At 38.4% G+C, this 6890-nt stretch overlaps 1 long non-coding RNA gene across 2 annotated transcripts in view; it reads left to right on the top strand.

Annotated features, from left to right (window-relative positions):
• Window positions 1-6890, top strand: part of LOC146405818 (uncharacterized) — a 181481-nt gene that overhangs the window by 28507 nt on the left and 146084 nt on the right. The gene's annotated exons all lie outside the window — the stretch shown is intronic.

The raw sequence follows: 6890 nt of genomic DNA, 5'->3' as shown, positions 1-6890 counted from the left end.
TTAAGTCATGTTATTTGTATGAAAAATAAAATACTTCGAGTAACGGCCATTGTTCTTCTGACTTGAGAGCTGTGTGGTTCCCTTCTCCCACTCCTGCCTCTGTTTTTCAGCTGATGAGCTTACATGCCTTTTTCTTACGTGCTTTTCAGTACTATGTCCTTAGTATAGCCATCTTACGGTACAATAGAGCTCCACCACAGATTCCTCCCACACTTCAAAGCTGGCTCCATTTCCCCATCCACCCAACCCTAGGCAGCTGTCTTCCTCTCTAGTTCTATGAGTTCAACCTTCTCAGAGTCCACGCATATGTGAGATCATGGGATATTTATCTTTCTGTGTCTGGCTGTTATCCTTAGCATAATGTTCTCTAGGGTTATTCTTATTGTCACCAATGGCAGGATTTTCTTCTTTATTTTTCAGGATGAACAATATGAAATTGTGTATCTTGTTAAATGAGGAAGCCATTAGACCGAGGTAGCTCTAATGCCTTGGTAGCCTACGCAATTAGCAAACTCAGAGCAAGCCAGAGTCAATGCACTCTGAGAAAACAATATGAGAAAACAAATACGAGAAAATCAATATGAGAAAACAAAACTTAAGAACAATTAATCATCAACTGCCAGCTAGGCTCTCCCAAATGGGACAACCACTTAAACTACAGCCAATCAAATAATGGCGTTATTTCCACCTTCCCTTTTAAGGCTCTCCCCTGGCTCGCCAGCAGCGTACTCCTAATCACTTTCAGCTTGACTGACTGATGTGAATGGGTGTTTGCTCAAATACACTCTTTTAAAATTTTGATTGGCCTCAGTTTGTCTTTTAACAGTACACATCAAAATTTCTTTATTCATCTGTCATTGGCCACTTAGACTGTTTCCATATCTTGGCTGTTGGGAATAACGCTGCAAAGAACATGCGAGCACAGAAATATCTTGAGATCCGAATTCATTTTTTTAGGTTATATATCTAGACGTGGTGTGGCTGAACCACATGGTGGTTCTGTTCCTAGTTTTTTGAGGAATTTCCATGCTGTTTTCCACAATGGATATATCAGTTTATAATCCCACCAACAGTGTATGGAGTTCTCTTTTTTCTGCATCTTTGCCAACACTTGTTCCCTTTTGAATTTTTGATAGGAGCCATTCTAAAGGTGTGAGGCATAGCTTGTTGTGGTTTTGATTTGCATTTTTAAGATAGTGATGTTGAGCAGATGTTCTTGAACTTGTTGGTCATTTGTGTGTTTTATTTGGAAGTGTTCAGTTCCTCTACTCATTATTTAATCATTTTTTGAAGTTATATGCCTTCCTTATATATTTCAGATATTAACCTTATCAGATACATGGTTTATAAACATTTTTTTCCTATTCTGCAGATTGCCTTTTCATTTTGTTAATCTTTTTTTTTTTTTTAAGTGTGATGTAATCCCTCTTGTTTAGTTTTGCTCTTGTTGCTTGTGCTTATGGTGTCATAGCCATAATATCATTGTCAAGGCCAATGTCAAGGAGATTTTTCTCTAACTTTTTTTCTAGGAGTTTTAAAACTTCAGGTCCTATTATTACTATTATTATTATTATTATTATTATTATTATTATTATTATTATTTCATAGCCACATCTGTGGCACATAGACGTTCTTGGGCTAGGGATTGAATCAAAGCTGCAACTGTCAGGCTACACCACAGCCACAACACCACCAGATCAGAGCCTCATGTGTGACCTACACTGCAGCTTGTGGCAACATCCAGATCCTTAACCCACTGAGCAAAGCCAGGGATTGAATCTTCATCCTCATGGACACGGTGCTGGGTTCTTAACCAACGTCACAGCAGGAACTCCCTTCAGGTTTTAACTTTAAGTGTTTAGTCTGTGTCAATTTGATTTTGTGTGCCGTGTTAGATAAGTGTCTAATTTCATTCTTTTGCCTATGATATCTAGTTTTCCCAATACGATTTATTAGCAAGACTAACTACCATTGTGTATTCTTGGTGCCTTTGTTGAAGATTAGTTGACCATATGCGTATGAATTTATTTCTGGGTTCTCTATTCTGTTCCATTGGTTTATATTTGTCCATTTTCTTTTTACCATATTTCTTTGATTAATACACCTTTGTAATAAAATTTGAAATCATGTAGTATAGTGTCTCTAGCTTTGTTCTTTCTCAAGATTGCTTTAATTACTCAGGGTCTTTTGTGGTTCCATATGAATTTTAGGATTTCCTTTTCTATTTCTTTGGAAAATGTCATTGGAATTTTGTGTAGGGATTGCATCGAATCTGTAGAACAATCTGAGTAGTGTGGACATTTTACCAAATTAATTCTTCCAGTCCATGACCACAGGCTATCTTTCCACATATTTGTGTCTTCTTCAGTTCCTTCATCAGGATTTTAATAAGAGATAAAGAAGGTCATTATTTAATAATGAAAGGGTCAATTCATCAAGAAGATATAACAATTGTAAATACATATGCGCCTAACATTGGAGCATCTGAATAGATAAAGCAAATGTTAACAAAACTGTACTGGGAAGTGGAGAGCAATACAATAATGATAGAGGATTTCAGCATCTACTTTCAACAAAATACCATCCAGACAAAATCAATAAGGTAAAATTTGATTTGAACTACACTGTAGACCAGATGGACCTAAGAGATGGACCAGATTAAACAGATCATTCCATCCAACAGCTGCAGAATGCACATTCTTGACAAGTGCATAGAGAACATTTTGCAGCATAGATCATACATTAGTCCACACAACAAGTCTTAACAGACATAAAAAAAATTGAAATCCTATTATATTTTTCCAATAACAATACTATTGGACTAGAAATCAATCAGAGGAAAACTGAAAAACTCACAAGTATTTGGAAATTAAACAACACATTCCCCAAAAACCAGTGAGTCAAAGGAGAGATCAGAAGGGGGGGGGGACTTGAGACAATGAAAATGGAAACACGATATACCAAAATTTATGAAATTGTCCTTTATTATGTGCCTTCCCTTAGTATACAAATGTTATCACATCTAATGGGTAGCTTTAGTGAGATAACAAGGGTAGCTTTTCCTTATTATGGTAGGTCGAAATCTTTTCAAACTAAAGAAGGAAAAATCTGTTCAGTTTATTTTCCCTTAAGTGAGACTGCAGAACTGTAATGAACCAAAATTCTGTAAAGTCACAGACACCTGCTCTGGGAAAGACAAAAAGGAAAGTTAGAGACAGGGAACGCTTGACTAAATGCCTGTTTCGAGATTCATAACCGCTTTGAAACAGGCCTCCTCAGGCTTGAGCTGTAGCCTCATCACAAAATTAATGTAATTGTTCACATATTAGACATCATGGTAGATGCATGTCACCCTCTTTGCATATTTGCTTAAGCCTTTGTTGAATTATGAATACTTCTATTTCTGATTATATCCATGTCAAATTACCATGATTGTATGAAATGTAGTTTAGAAACATGGGGTTGACGCAACCATCGTGAGTCCAGATTCTAAAATTCACTGACTCTAGGATCATGGCCCCGTGATTTGTACATTTCTCTCTCAGGCTTCTCTTTTATACAATGGGGCAACAACTTCACAGCTATTTTGCTAAACTTAAATGTGATGGTGTGTGTGTGCTTGTCACAGTGAACATGAGAAATAGTAAATGGATTGGTTAACTTTATTTGTAGTGGATTATTTCAGTCTTTACTTAGTTACTATTCTCTCTGGCCTTTTATCTCTCTCTCTCTTGTTCTTCTCATTTGTCTCTGTTGTGTGTGTGTGTGTGTGTGTGTGTGTGTCCATTTCAAGAAACCTTTACTTTGGCACAGAAAAGTCCTCAGTCAAGTCCCCTTCTCTTAAACCTAATCCCTGACACACCACATCATAGTTGCAAGAAATTTAGCTTTGAAACCAGGAGGAGGAGAAGAGCTGAGAAAGATGTGACTTGGCAACAGCTGGCGTGGAAAAAAAAATGCCCGAGGGTTGTTAGTGATTATAAATTTTGTATGACCTAGTTTTGACAATAATGCCATTGTTTCTGAAGGTATAATGATTGTTCAGATCATATAAATTGTTTTTTATGCTTGGAAGAGAAGAGTACAAACTATTCTTGAAATATTATGTTCTGTCCTGGGTAGAGACAGAATCATGAGTATCTGTTTCTATTGGCAGAGTTTCTGCCTTTTAAAAATGATTAAAAAGGGAGGATAATGTGGCAAAAAGAATGCATGTGTGTATGTGTGGCTGGGTCACCTTGCTGTACAGTAGAAAATTGGCAGAACACTGTAAACAAGCTATAAGGGAAAAATAAAAATCTAAAATAAATAAAAAAAATCATTAACAATATTTTTAAGGAAAGGTATTAGACACACAGCTACATTAGAGTAACTTTATGGTGCAGCCCATCTTCTAGATGAAAGTGTTCGGATAGTAGAATACTCGTTCTTTCCCACATCTTTCCATTTATCTCTTCATTAATCCATCTTTGATGCCATTCAGAGCAAGTGGCAGATGCCAGTACCCATCCCTCTAAGAACGTCACGACGCATCTTATAGCTGAGGTCATGCTGTGTGTTTACACCCTTTTCTTTTGATGTAAAATTTTCAAATTATAATTTGCGTAAATCTTAAGTGTGTATTCACTGAGGTTTGAAAAATGTGTCCCTCCCTGAACCCGAGCTCCTGTGTTTTGAGTGTTGATGCGTATATTTGATGTGCCTCTTCTCTCTGAGAAGCGTATGACAGCTGATCGTCTGTGGTTGGCTTTTTATGTCTCCCTTTCATACCTAAAGAATTGCTCAGAACAAGAGAAGCAATGGTATTTTGTTCAGTTCCTCTCAGTATCTGAAATAAGCCTTGAAATAAACAGCAGCCCTAAAATGACAAATTTGTATGAGCGAGAAAGGGTAGGCAGAGTGGCAGAAGCTGGCACAAGAGGCATTCCAGGCAGGAGAGGGCAAAGAGGTGGAAAAGCAATTTGTGTGCGGCCAGCTGACGGGAATGTGGCCTGGCTGGAGGGGACAGTTCAACAGGAGAGAGCCACGCAGAGAGGCAGTAATTTCAAAAATGTGTAAGAATTCACTTATCAAACCACCTTCGTGCTCTATACATTGACTATAGAATAGCTCAAGAACTTCAGGGAGTAGAAGCTAAAGAGAAGAAAAGGGCTTAATTTCCCCTAGTGAGCAGGGAATGTAGTACACAGATAAAAAGAACAAAAAAAAATTTCATGTGCATTTTCAAAAATGTTAGATGAACATAAGATAGATGTTTTAAAAGCTCTGTCAAGACTCAGAAAGAGGTCAAAATGTCCTTACCACTGCTTTATAAAGACAGTAAAATGCTGAAATTGATGACAGAGCATAATAATAAAAGCTACTGATGTTTGAGGTCTTGCTACATTTCAGAGACCAAGGGCTTACATGCATTATTTTCCTAATCTTCACGATACATCTAGGAGGTAAATACTAATACCCGCATTTTACAGATGAGCAAATCACAATCAAAGAAGTCTGATGACTTGTTCAAAACCCAGAGCTTGTGTCAGAGCCATGGCTCACATTCTGGTCAGTGTCATGCAAAGATCCACCCTCTTATAATCACTGTACCCTAATTATATAGCATGTGGTTATTTTTCTTCAGCAAGGGGAATGACCTTTAATTATGGGAGAGAACAAATCCCACAGGTGACCGACTGAAGGTATTTATTTTCCCTAGCATGACTGAATCCACTCCCAGGCTCTTTACCTAAATATCAGAGGCACCCCCCCGCCCCAGTTTGGTTAGGCCTTCTTCAATTACTAACATAAAGGGGGAGTTCCCGTTGTGGCTCAGCAGAAATGAATCCAACTAGTATCTGTGAAGACAGGTTTGATCCTTGGCCTCACTCAGTTGGTTGGGAGCTGGCCTTGCCATGAGCTATGGTGTAGGTCACAGAACACACACACACACACACACACACACACAAAGGGTAATATCTATGTGCATAAAGTATCATTGAGATTTTATAAAGCAGAAGCATGATTGTAATATTTATAGGAAACACATTTAATAATCAGAGTAAAAGGAAGAATTTTTAGTGATTCGTACTCATCCCTCTCTGACCTTGTCACCTGTAACGTGCCCGCTCGCTCATTCCTCTTCCATCTCCATCGCTCCCTTGCTGAACCCTGAAGAAATCAGGTGTGCTCTAGCCTTAAGGACCGTGTTCGAGCTTCGCCTCTGGCTCTTCCACAAACCCCTTGTCTGTGCACCTTCCCAGTAGGAAGTCCTTAACCCTCTGACTTAGTATCGCAATCGGCCACCATCTCTCCCCAGGGATGACTGTGTTACTTACTATGTTTATTGTTTTTGTCTGTTTCCCCCTCCTGGAAGGTAAACTTCATGAAGGTAGTAATTTTTCTTTGTTGTTGTTGTTTCCCCTTTCTCACCGCCATCCACACCCATCCGCCAAGCATGGAAAATGAGCCTGCATCACAGTAGACACCTGGCGAGTGTCTGTTTGCTGATGGAGGGATGGTTATTTAGTATTTCAGTAAAGGCTTCTCAGGAGGTCTTCTGTGTGAGTGCACCCAGCAAATTATTTGTACATACGAGTATAATTTGACTTTCTCTGGGACTTGAGATTTCTCCCCTTTCATCCGGTTTTCTCATTCCACAATTAAGGTCCATTAACTACGTTCTTTGCACGCTTTTAGAGACTTGGCATCTCTTCATTATTTATTGAATATATTTTCACTTCTTTCTCTTAGATCCTTTGATGTTGCTGGGAAACCAAACAGTGATGTCTGTGCAGTGTCTCTTATGTAGTAATAAAGTCCATCATCCCGTAGAGATAAGAAAACTGTGGTCCACAGGGGATGTTTTATTCTGATATAAAAGACTCTTCCTGAAATTGGGAAGAATC

The sequence above is a fragment of the Sus scrofa genome, chromosome 2 (genome assembly GCF_054392235.1).
Source record: "Sus scrofa isolate SSC_HxYL_T2T_F1_AM1 chromosome 2, Sscrofa_HxYL_maternal_Yorkshire_Landrace_v2.0, whole genome shotgun sequence".
In the NCBI taxonomy this organism is placed as follows: Eukaryota; Metazoa; Chordata; class Mammalia; order Artiodactyla; family Suidae; genus Sus; species Sus scrofa.
Note: the sequence above shows the minus strand (reverse complement) of the source record. Positions and strands in the feature narration are given on the sequence as shown.